Consider the following 12,206-nt stretch of genomic DNA (forward strand, 5'->3'; position numbering starts at 1 on the left):
CTCCCTGGGAAAAGAGGTCGCTGAACATCGGCACCGCTAAGTTGTGGATATTCCTATTACAATTAAACCTGTGAAAGTTTCAGGGCACCTGACACAGTAAGGTGGGGCAAGCAATGGGCTCAAATTGCAGTCAGCATGGCACTGCGAGCAAGGTGCCAGCAGCGCGGAGGTGGGCTGGGGCTCGGCGCAGGCCCTCCTGTTCCTGTGCATGAGGCAACTCCGTAGCTGCAGCCGAGTGGGGCAGATACGGCATGAAGCGTCTGAGCGCTGATCTCTGCTCACTGCAGTGTCCGTGCCAGCTGGCATGCACAGGTACAGCACCAGCACTTTAAAGGCACATTCATTAATTCCTGTAAGTGCAGGTATTTGGGAATCAGAAATTTAAACGTGCCGTTGGAAGTGCTTCTGGATATTGCTTGTAAGATGCTAAACTGTATCAGTTGGCCATACGGTCATTTATGCTCATGCCACTTTACTAGGCAGCGTAGGAGTGCCTTGAACGGGAGTAAGTTATATTTACACCCTTCCTAAAAACTCCCTTGTGCTGGTTAAGTGTTGTAAACAGGCCTCAGAGTACATGAGACTTGCAGAACAAGGCTGTAAAAGTGCAACTGCATCTCATCAGCCTGTAGGTCCCTGTCTACCTATGGTGGGGCACAGCCTTCTCTTGAGGGCAGTGCTGGCTCAGGCAGCAGAGCTTGCATGGGGCGTGTCCCCCTTCCTTCAGCTCTCAGAGTCTCATTGCTGGTCCCCGGAGAAATTTGCTGGTCCAGCCGTTTTTGCTTCTGAGTCTATTTCCTAGTCCAATGGGCTGTATTAGGATGCCTTAGTAGCAAACACTCATCTATTCATTATGGGGTGTCAGGATGCAAAACCCATGTGGAAGATCTACCTGGTCTTTTAATGTTTAAGCTTTTCTTAATCTCAGTGAAAAAGGGAAAATTTCAAAATCTGAATTTTCTCCCCTCGTGTTCTTGAGTTTCTCAAGTTATGTTTAGAAACAGGAAGCTGTTCTGCATAAAGGTAAGATTGTGTTTTTAACAAGAAAAGTTGGTGTTAGACCAGCTAAATATACCCACACAGTCATACTCAGTGGGTAGTCCTGGTTATTTTTAAGCTTTATTTTTGCTGCTCTTTATTTATTTTTTTTAGTGACACCTCCACTGTACCTTCAGCTCATAGTGAGGCACCGCTTCCTGCGCCGGTATGAAACTTGCAATTACAGGAGGAGTCAATCTTGTCAGGTGTCATTTATCACGCATTGCAGAGGGCTGGTTTCAGCAAAGGAAGAATAAAGCTTAATAAAGAGAGAGAGAGAGAAGCATTCTCTTAACAATTTGCCCTTTGCAACAGCAGACCCTTATCTGATCACCCACGCTCATCTGGCTGCTGACGCTGTACTTGCTTCATTAGTACCAGCTATTTTTACACCTTTTGTGTCTTTTGAGGAACCGAGTGGGCCTGCTGGCTTGTAGTGATTCACCATCTCCAGGCGAACAGGGTGTCCTCAAATCCTGTGAGGGGGGTAGAAAGAGAGAAGTAGGGGAAGGAGTTCCACTGAATAAGTAAATTGATTAATTGTCTTTGGTGGTCTAAGCCCGAAAACATTGCACTTTATTCTTAAGAAAAATAGCCTACGTGCTTTTGCTTTTCAACACAGTTTTCTAGATTGTTAAATCCCAAGGAACATGTAGTAATTAATGAGTTCAAGTGTGGCTTAGCAAACATGAAGCCCTGTATGGTTGCACATATACTCTACGTGTTCATTTACCTGTCTGTAAAGAATATTGCGGGCTGGACTAGGGGGTGTTTGGGAGTTGAACTTGAAGATCTTCAAAGCTCCCATCCAACCCCAACCATTCTATGATTATATGTTGGTGAGCTTTCTTTTGTTTGTAGTGCACAAGTGTCAGTGTATCTCAAGCACCCAAGAGACTTTTGGGCCAGATTGTTACCTGATTTCACTTCCACTTCTGACAATGGAAGAAAAGCTAAATTTGGTGGAATGGGCCAAGAATGATGCAGGAGAAGGAGAACCCTGTACAAAGTTGTCTGGAGTTTTCGAGAGCTGAGTGCAGTTGCTTTCCCTTTCGATACACCATCAGCCCTGAAAATGTCCTCTTAGAGTCTGCTGAGCTCTCGCCTGGTGGCTGAAATTTAAGATTTTTGCTGTCCTTACTTCAACTTTTCCTGGGTAGGAATAATTTGGCATCCAGTTGTGCAACTTATTAAGTACACAATAATGGTGTCACATTGCAGGTTTCCTTGGAGTAGTTTCAGAAGTTGGTATGATGTGGGATACATCTATGAAAGTTTAAGGTGCTGTTTGTACTAAGAATGCCCTGTAATACTGCACCCCGGTCTGCCTTGTCTGAGACTTAGTCGTCATGAAACCCGAGCAGTTTCTTTCCCAAGAAATGTTTTGGGTTTTACTGTGTTGCACTTGTTGAGAATCTGTAACTGACCTGTCAGCTTGGCCTGTCCCTCAAATATCAGCACAACCCTGTGGAATAACAAAGGTGTTATGTGCAGATTGAGGCATCTTGGTAGACTTCCATCTTCCCAGAGGTGTTTGCTCAGGAGAGTGATACTTGTTGCCATGTTGTGAAATCAACACAGTTGATTTGTGTTTTGTAGAAAGAAACCTGACTGCAAAGAGTGAAATTTCATGTACACCTACAAAATGCAGCAGAAAGCGTATGCATATTTTACTGAATTTTTAAGAGGTGTTCTGATGCCATTGGATGTTACACATACTGACTTTAAATGCTTCATGCAATAAAAGAAGGAAGTACTGTAAAATATAGCCAGAGTAATTTTAAAGAGCTTTTTTTTTTTTTCTTTTTTCCCCTGCTAGGCATCCTGAAGGTTGTAAAGAAAGCAGCACCCTTAAATGTGCAGTCTAATTAATGTATCTTATATTGCTGCTGTAGTGGTCAGAGTCTTGAGGAGATGCTAAGTGACTTGATTTGCTGCAGCAAAACACTGTATTGAGTCACCAGTCAAAACAAAACATTTTGGCTGCAGAGTAGTGACTGTTGTGACATCTGTGCAATATATAGGATTTGGGGCTTAATAGCTGATCTCAGCTGAACTTTAACAAAGTGTTCAGAAGGAATTGAAATAAAACTGCCACGAAGGCCCATTCTACTTTGGGTGAAAAAAATGGTAAGAGCACGCTACTGATGCTTAGCATGCGTCTTTTTTTATTTTGACATGTGGTGACCACAGGGCTTAGTAAACAGTGACAGGTTTTAAAATAAACTTGTATAATAATTGGTGTGAGTGAAAAACAAGCTCAGATACTATAAATGTCTTCCTATGTAACTCTTCCCAGGGCGAGGGCATTCATCAGAGGCAGTCCATTTGCTCATTCAAGAAAGTGTTTGAAAGACACTGATATTTTCATTTGAAATGCAAGTGGCTTCTTCTGAGAGTGTGAAAGGAGGCATAGCTGTTCGCAAAATCTGCTGTAGTTGCATAATTAGGATTGCATAACCTCTAAACTAAAAAAGCCTCACTTTGCAGAAAATTCAGCCATATTTTCCCTCTAAGATGAAAATGCTAGACACGGGCCTGATATTTGCCTAATATTTTCATTTGGCAATAGAATAATAATTACTTTGTACCTAAAAATGATGCAATATTACACACATTTTCATTATTTTTTTTCCTGGGAAAACTTGGGGAAAAGCTTTGTGGTATCTTAGCAGGGATTTACCAGCACAGGTCTGTTCTCCCCAGCAGCTGCCCAAGGTTGCAGTTCTTGTGTGAAAATGAAAAGGCATTTCAGACTATGCATGTCATTTCAGTTAGGAAAATTGTTATTTCTGGCAACTTTGGCAGTTTGAACTCTCCAGTGACACTGTTCTTACCCTTCTTACTGTAGGTGAAGTTTTATAAATCTAGAAATGACTACAAACCACATCCACATGGGAATCTTGCTCTTTGCATATACTTTATCTTTCACAAGTGCTGCCAAATTCATAGTTTAGTTAATCTGTCCTTTATAAGGTGCGAAATTTCTTGTTCTGATTAACACATTTCTTTGTGTTGAATTGAGAATAAATTCTTTTAATCTCAGTAATTTTCACCAGGTCTTGCAAATTCAAAACTTCCATTGCAATCCCAATGGCATCACATAGCATCATTAGTTAGTGTCTGAGCCTTTGCTTTTCACAGATTTTTAGGTATTTAGCCTTTTGAGGCCTACATAACATCTGTTCGTTTACATGATAATAGTTTGGGGCCAACAGCAGGGCCAAAGCCGCCCTTCTTTTCTACACTGCAGGAATGAAAAAAAAAAAATAAAATAAAAGGTAATCCTACAAATAGTGATCAGAAACTATTTCACACTCTTCCTGTTTGGCACAGTATCCTGTGGCTCAGAAGAAAGTGAGAGAGAGTTGACTTTCTGCTGATGAAGAGAGCAGCCCAAGAATTAAGAGCCCATTTGTATCTCAGCTCTGGTTTGGATACTACTGTACACTGTTAATGTGTGTTTAGTAAATACTGTTTACTTACTACTTAGCTCACCCTTGAGAGAAACTCATTCTTGTGCAGGTTAGGACCAATGGGATTAGGCATCACATAAACCTAACTTCAGCCATCAAAATAGTGTTTAAAGAGGACCTTAGTGGTGGCCATCTGTTTCTGACTGTTCTCTGCATGGGAGCTGCTCTCACTTTCACAAGGCAGTGTGAACTATGATTCAAAAGAAAATGGGGTGGGAACGACTGTGATATTTTTGTTGCCTTCTGAAATTTTAATAACACTGGAAGTACTGTCTGTCAGATCTGCCATTGCTCTGCCGTCACAGTATAAGGTCCCCGTGGGAAATGATTGGTATTTTACTCATCCGTTTTTTCTTTTTAGCTTGTTCCCCAAGGAAATAAGTAACAGTGTAAGAATATTAGCAGTTTATATAATTCTTTTGTTTAGTTTCATATCTGAATAATCCCAATCCTTCGCTGTTGCGTAGAGATAGATTCAGGATGTCCATGTCAGAAGACGGTCAGCCAGAACGGGTAGATTTTGTATTATCTGACATACTTAAGCACCTCCGACAGACCCTTATGTGCACAGCAAGGTTAGGCAACCAGAAACAAAATATTTACCTGATCCGGTAAAAGCCAGAGGATCAGAGAGATCAATTAGCTGCTAATTAACTGACAGGATTGTTTGTCCTGTCAGCTGTTTTGCCATCTATTTGATAGCAGGTTTTTGTTCAATTCAAGAAGAACTGTGATTTGTTTGCAAACTTTTACCTATAAAGGAAGTGTTTAAGGTTAATTTGGCTCCTGTGTAGCTTTTTATCTCTCTCTCTTTTTTTTTTTTTTTTTTTTAATAGTCATCCTGTGGAAATAAGTCTGTGTTCAGTTGGACTTTGGCAATGTGAAAGCTTTTTTTAAACATTTTTTCCATCCGGTAGTAATGTGTACATTATGTATGATGCTGAAACAGGAAATAGTGATGTACTTTAAGTGAGCAATCCTTGTCATTATAGTGAAAAGGTCAGTGTTAAAGCATTTCTGCTATAGGCTTCTTGTACAGCTTCTTAAAATACACTCAACTTGAATTTAAGTTTTTTGGGGGTGCTATTTTTCTACAGAGAGTGACAATTTAAAATTATCTTTGAGATACTTAACATAGCAAAAACAGAGTGTTTTGCTGCAGCTGTGCTCTAAGCATTTATGATACAAGCCAGCATCTCCTAAAGAAATTTGCCCATGTTCTCTTACTACCGTGTAATTGAACATTTATTGCAATACATGTTATGAATTTCTCTGTAGACATCTCAGAGGTGTTGGATTAGTTTATTTTCAACTTCTAACAAATAACCTCAGATATTTAGTATGCAGGATGTAAGAGCCTAAACCTAAGTGATGTCTGTTTTTGTTTGGTTTTATGAGGAATAAATCTGGGATTACGTCCTTGGATTTATGACTCATTGCTTCAGATTCATACCAGGATAATGTAGAACAGAATTTGGCTCTTACTTTTACTTGCTGTTAGAATAATTTGTCTCCTTTTAGTCACTCTGAGTCAAACCTTGTATCTGTTCAAAACTCCTTGAAGTCAAATGAGAGACTCTTGTTTCATACCTGATTTTTTTGTAAGGTCGCTGCAGAAAGGATAGAGTGTGCCTGACCTCTGATTTGATCAGATCACGTTCAGAGGAGGGAAGGAAAGTCTTGTTCTTCTTCACAGCATGTACTCATTGACATTTATATGAAATGTCTGAGATGAGTATAAGTTCCTACAGTTAAGGTTAACAGGTGTTAAGAGTACAACAGATTTGTTTATTTGTTGGCTTCAGGTGCTTTTAAGCAGACAGGTTCCGGTTATTTTCTTCAACATACTCAGATAATGGTCTCAGGTAATAGTTTGAATTACCTGAAATAACAAGATTAAGGTGAGTTTGGTAAAGCCTTAAAATGAATGAAATAAGAACTCTATAATTAACTAAAATGTGCTGTTATAGGCCATCTCTCAACAGCTGAGATTCTAGAAGAGTTTTCAAAATATCAGCCAGATTTAGTGCAAGCACTGAAATAATAATCACACAAATCTGGATGCCAGGTTTTATACCACTTCTAGTTTTACGTGCACAGATCCTGTCCCTTGAAACCAGCAACTACCAGGGACAGAAATGTGCGTTCATAGAAACTGGAGAGTAGAAGCCTAAAGTTGGTGTTTGGTCACAGTGAGCTTGCAGTCTGCCTGTGATGCATCTCTGACTGGATCCTCTCAGCCAGTCCCCTCAGTTCCTGGCTTCTTGGGGAATCCATGTCAGCACGAGTATTTATCCAACATAGCAATGGAGAACAGATTCTGCCCTGTAGCTTCTCCTCAAGTAAGCTTGGTACGGTTCATTTGATCATTTAATAGTGAATCCACAGTGTGCTATTTGTACTTACTGAGCAGTATTTGTTTTTGTATTTGCTGGTACTTTTAAATGACATTTTAAAAAACACAGTGTAATGATTAGTTCAGCTGCCCAAATTTAAAAAACATATGTGTTATTCTAAATGTTTCAGAGTATTTTCAAAACTGTGATTCTCTGGCTGGTTTTGGAGAATGGCAATACTTTCAATAAAGCACTGAAATCCAGAGGCCAGGCAGAACATGGGTGGGGGGAGGATTAAATGAACAAGTTAGAGTAGTGTTCTCAAATGTGAAGAAGTAACGACAGCAATTACAATACACAAAGTGGGAGATTAAAATACACCTAACCTGTTTTAAAATGGCTGCATTCTTGGAATTGTATGCGTAAAAGGATGTCTTACAACCCCTGCCAAACTGCAGCAAAAGCACAGGCATCCTTGCATTCCCCAGTAATTCAAGACCTTGCCAAGTGCCAGTGGTTGACATAGGAATTTACAGTCATTCCTAGAGGTGTTCAAATAGACAGGTAGAAGGCCAGCTACAAAACCACAGTCAGACGGGACCCTGTTGTGGTTTAACCCCAGCCAGCAACTCAGCACCACCCAGCTGCTCGCTCACTCCCCTCTGGTGGGATGGGGGAGAGAATCAAAGAGTAAGAGTGAGAAAACTCATGGGCTGAGATAAAGATGGTTTAATGGGTAAAGCAAGAGCCATGCATGCAAGCAAAGCAAAACAAGGAATTCATTCACTCCTTCCCATGGGCAGGCAGGTGTTCAGCAGGAAAGCAGGGCTCCATCACGCATATCAGTTACTTGGGAAGACAAACACCATCACTCTGAACGTACTCCCTTCCTCCTTCTTCCCCCAGCTTTATATGCTGAGCATGATGTCATGTGGTGTGGGATATTCCTTTGATCAGTTGGGGTCAGCTGTCCCAGCCGTGTCCCCTCAGAGCTTCTTGTGCACCCCCAGCCTGCTCGCTGCTGGGGTGGGGTGAGAGGCAGAAAAGACCTTGATGCTGTGTAAGCACTGCTCAGCAATAATGAAAACATCCCTGTATTATCAAAACTGTTTCTCAGCACAAATCCCAAACATAGGCCCTTATTAGCTATATGAAGAATATTAACACTACCCCAGCCAAAACCAGCGCAGACCCCTCACCAGGGCTTGTTGGAAATGCAAAGAGGATCTCTCTGGTCAAGAATGGGAAGTCTTCTTACAAAACTGGGAAATTTACGACACGTTTCTTCTTCCTTATCTTTTTAGTAAGTACAGTTCAAAGACCACAAGTGTGGTGTCAAGAAGTATAAAAAAGCTTGCAGTTGGTCATCTTTTTTTCATTTGTATAAAATGCCAAAACTATATACCCCAAGGACTGCATTCCTTTTGTTTTGTTGCTGCATAACATCCTCAGCCCGTGAATGAATATATAACCTCCCTAAGGTTATATCCTGAGAAGGATGAACAAATGCTTATCTGTCTTCATGCCGGTTAAATCCTTCAGTTCAGAGATGCACATTGACCGCTGGTTGAGAGATCTTCTTCAGACTTAGCCCAACTATGACTTTGCCTAAGTAGAAGAAGTTCTAAATCCATGTTTTATTAGGATTCCCAGGCTTTTTTTGGTTGTGGTTTTTTTTTTTTTCCCTACTGGCATATCAACACCAAACAGCTCTTTGGGGAATGTCATTAGTGGGGCAGAGGGAAACATCATACTGTCTTTCCTCCTGAAAGGCCAAGGCAGTTTTCTTCAGAGTTGCAGGTCGGAAAGAGCTCAGAGGTGGCCTCTCTTTCTTGTAAGGCTGCTTGGTTGCTGGGCTTATCCCAGACATAAACTAGACTTGCCTAATAAGGGTCTTGGCAGAGGTCTGTGCATGAGTGTAGGGTCTTCACAGGAGCCATTGCAGCTTGTCTGTGCTAATGCTTGCCCTATAGAATATAAATTCTTCAGGGGCCAGTTACTGTGGTTTTAGGCCAGCTTTGTGCTGGCAGAAGTGGACAGAAAAGATTTAAAACAGGGCTGGATCTGACCCTTAGTCCTTACGCTAGAGTCAATATTTGTTCTGTATGGTGCACGCAGGATTTAGCCTGGAAGACATAAGCTTCCAATTTGTTCGCTTGCAAGAGTTGTAATATGAGCTACAAATTGAGAAGTAGTAAAAGTTGTATTTTGCCAAATTTTATTTTAAAGCTGTTGAGTGTAACCATTTTAATGGTCTGAAAAAAGGAGAAAGAAAAAAAAGAAAGGAAGGAAGGAATAAACTTGGAGCTCTGCAGTCAACCAGACCTACATCCCCTGCGTGCAGCTCACAAAGGCACCTTAGGAAAAGGAGCGACAGGATAATGCTCCTTTCTAGAAAGTTTTGAAAGTCTTGATTTAGTAGGTGCACCTGACATAAATACAGCTCCCGGTTTCCCAGTAATCTTTTCATGTTTAAAATTTTCATAGAAGTAAAATGTCCCGGTTTGAAATGGGCAGATAGTGCAGTTAGTGTGGCTGGGGGAGCTGGCTCCCAGGCCACATTCCTACTGGGAAACCTGGCTTGGCCCCCAGCCAGGCAGGACTTAGCAGCTCCTGTCAAACGATGTGCTCAGTGCAACTCCCGTACGGCTTCTGATCTGTGTAGGTGGGCTCCTCTTCATCACTCCAGCAGAGCTGAACCGTGCCAAAGGTACTAAAGAAAACGTGCATTTTTATCCTCCTTAGTTCCTTAGTTTGAAATGTGTAGTACTTGAAATATAGGGAGTTTCTGTCTATTGACTAGTATGTGTTTGATGAAGAGCAATATTGGAAAATATATTTACAGTGTTTTCTAAAGGAGAAACATTAATCAGTTGAAAAATGGAAGTCTGTTGTCAGCTTAAGCTAGGCTGTGGACGCAGGCACATGAGATAGAATCTTGGCTGGAAAAAAACAGATGGAATGCAAACTAGCTTTGCAGTGTCTTAGATTTCTCCAGTTAGGCCAGTCTCCCCTTAGGGAGACTAAAAAAAAAAAAGAAATAATATTAAAGCCATCTTTGACACAGGTTGGATGGCAGCTCAAACCAAACCAGAAATGATTATGTTGGTTCTGGAAAGGGATTCATTTTCCCCAGGAGAGTGATTCTGACCAAACTTAAGCCGTCAATAATCCCTGAAATTAGTCTATACCTGTTTCATAGTGTAGGCTGGAAAATTATATAGAATGTTCTGAAAATAGCAGGACCACAGAATGGCTTGAACTCTGTAATGGAGATCTCAGTCCAGAACAGAAAATTGTTGGAAGTATATTAGCATCATCTTTTGCTCAGATAAAACCCTTGCTGTCGCATTTCTGTGACTGGCAGATTTCTTCTCTGAAGGTGCTCTTGGTAGAGGGAGTATGGAACAGAAAGGATACAGCCATCTTCTAGAAATTTCTTCTTTACCACTTGCAAAATTGCCTAATAAGGAGAAAACTATTTTTCTCTGAAGATGGCTAATAACTTTATGCTCTCTCAGTGAGGAACATTCCCTCTCATCCCTGTTTCTGCTTCTCAAGCCACACATTTTCCTTTACATCCGTGCTCGTATGTTGGCAATACTGACCTGAAATTCAGTTTAGCTCAGCTGCCGAAAATGGTTTGCCACTTACCTGCCATTTCCTCATAAGGCATTGCAGCGCTGCTCCATAGTAACCACTTCTGATGTATTGGAAATTGTGTACAAGCATTTCTTTTCCATTTGTAGCGACACTTTTTATTTGAGGAAGTGGATTAGGAAAATTTAAAAAATTTTTACTTGGATTATTTTTTTTCTTTTTTCTTTTAGAGAATCAGACATTATGAATGACATTATGACCTAAAATATTCTGGTTTGTATTTGATAGCTTGCCATTATAGTGTACTATATGGGATTCCTCTATAGGTACAATTTAAAAATATGTTATCCATATTTGACTATACTGAGAGCCCATTAGCTATTGCTGTCTTAACTACTGATATGTCACTTGTAGTATCAAATAAATAATTGATAACAGGTGACACAGCAGAGATTCTGCTTACATCAAGTTGTCCGGCTTTAATAACGTCCATTTGTTTTTTGAAAGTGTTATTAATTTTAAAGAATTAAAATTCTTTTTTAATATTTTTATTTTTGTATAGACTTTACTATTTTATCATCTGTTGGTTTTATTCAGTGGAGAAAGCATGAGGGGTCTAGCTGTTTTTCTGACAGTTTCTAATTGAGGATCATTATAGTAGCCTACATCCCATACTCTGAAGCTAATACTCAAGGTATTTCTAAAGATCTATTCTTTAGAGATGTTCTGAATTTTGTCCTAAATAAAAGCCATAAAGAAAGGCCATACGAGTTCCTTTTGTTATCACAACTGAACAAACATCCTTTTTAATGAAACAAAAGCCAAAATCTGTTTTCAAGATAAGATTTGTTGAAAAGTGGAAGGGAGAGTCCTCCTTTGATGGGAGAAACATTCTTTAGGGCAGGTAGAGGATATTCAGGCTCCCTTTTTTAGAGGCGTTCTCTGTGCCAGTCTTTTCTGCAGTACAAAGAGTAGCCTGTGGTCTGGCAATGGTCAGACAGGTGGCAAAACACGGCAGTCACAAAAGTCTTTTAACCATGTATTCAGTCTGTAGGTTTCTTCTTTGAGAAGACAGCCATATATCCTTGAGCAGTATCCCACTGGTGTTAACTGATTTGGAAACCTACTTGCATTTCACTACATTTTCTTGTACTTGAGTGGTGACACCCTGGCCAGGATTTCGTTCTGGTCCCTGAAACATCTAATGAGATGTCTGGAGCATAAAAGTATTAGCTGGAGAGAGGCACTGAAATGGGATTTGCCAATGAGATTCAGGGATAATCCAAGCTTAGTGAAGGTGGAGGAATGAAGAGGGACATTGGCAGCTCTGTTTTGACCAATTCAGGAAGGTGAGACTGCATCAGTTCAGACTTGCAGTTATTCATCTCCACACTAGAAACCTAAATATTTTAAAAAGACTTGCACTCATTATTCTTCAAAATGTGGTTGCTCAGACCTCTAAGACACAACGTGATTTTTTTTCAGTGGATAGATAAATGAAATTTTCAGGCCTCTTCTGTAAAGAATAGAAAACTTTATTTAGGATTATGCTTAATTTCAAGAATTTCTTGTGACTGTATTTTTTTTTACTACAGGAAATTTGAAGATAGTCATGCCTATTAGATTCCTAGAAGATGCAGGTAATTGTTTTATACTGAAAAAAAAATAATATATTCCCATTCCTTATATGTTTTCCTGCACTTTGCTATTGCTTCTTCAAGCACAATTCATTTTCTCCACTGTAGGAATGAAAAAT

The 12,206-nt window shown here is 40.2% G+C and overlaps 1 protein-coding gene across 6 annotated transcripts in view; it reads left to right on the forward strand.

The window, feature by feature from the left end:
• HIVEP2 (HIVEP zinc finger 2) overlaps positions 1–12,206 on the forward strand; it is a 143,221-nt gene that overhangs the window by 104,715 nt on the left and 26,300 nt on the right. For 4 of the 6 annotated variants that reach the window (XM_064447138.1, XM_064447139.1, XM_064447140.1 and 1 more), the window contains one exon: positions 12,046–12,090. The exons of the other annotated variants lie outside the window; for them this stretch is intronic. The gene's annotated coding sequence lies outside the window, so the exon portion shown is untranslated. The remainder of the gene's footprint in view (positions 1–12,045; positions 12,091–12,206) is intronic. 6 annotated transcript variants of the gene reach the window in all.

This window comes from Phalacrocorax carbo, chromosome 3, assembly GCF_963921805.1.
Source record: "Phalacrocorax carbo chromosome 3, bPhaCar2.1, whole genome shotgun sequence".
NCBI classification, from domain to species: domain Eukaryota; kingdom Metazoa; phylum Chordata; class Aves; order Suliformes; family Phalacrocoracidae; genus Phalacrocorax; species Phalacrocorax carbo.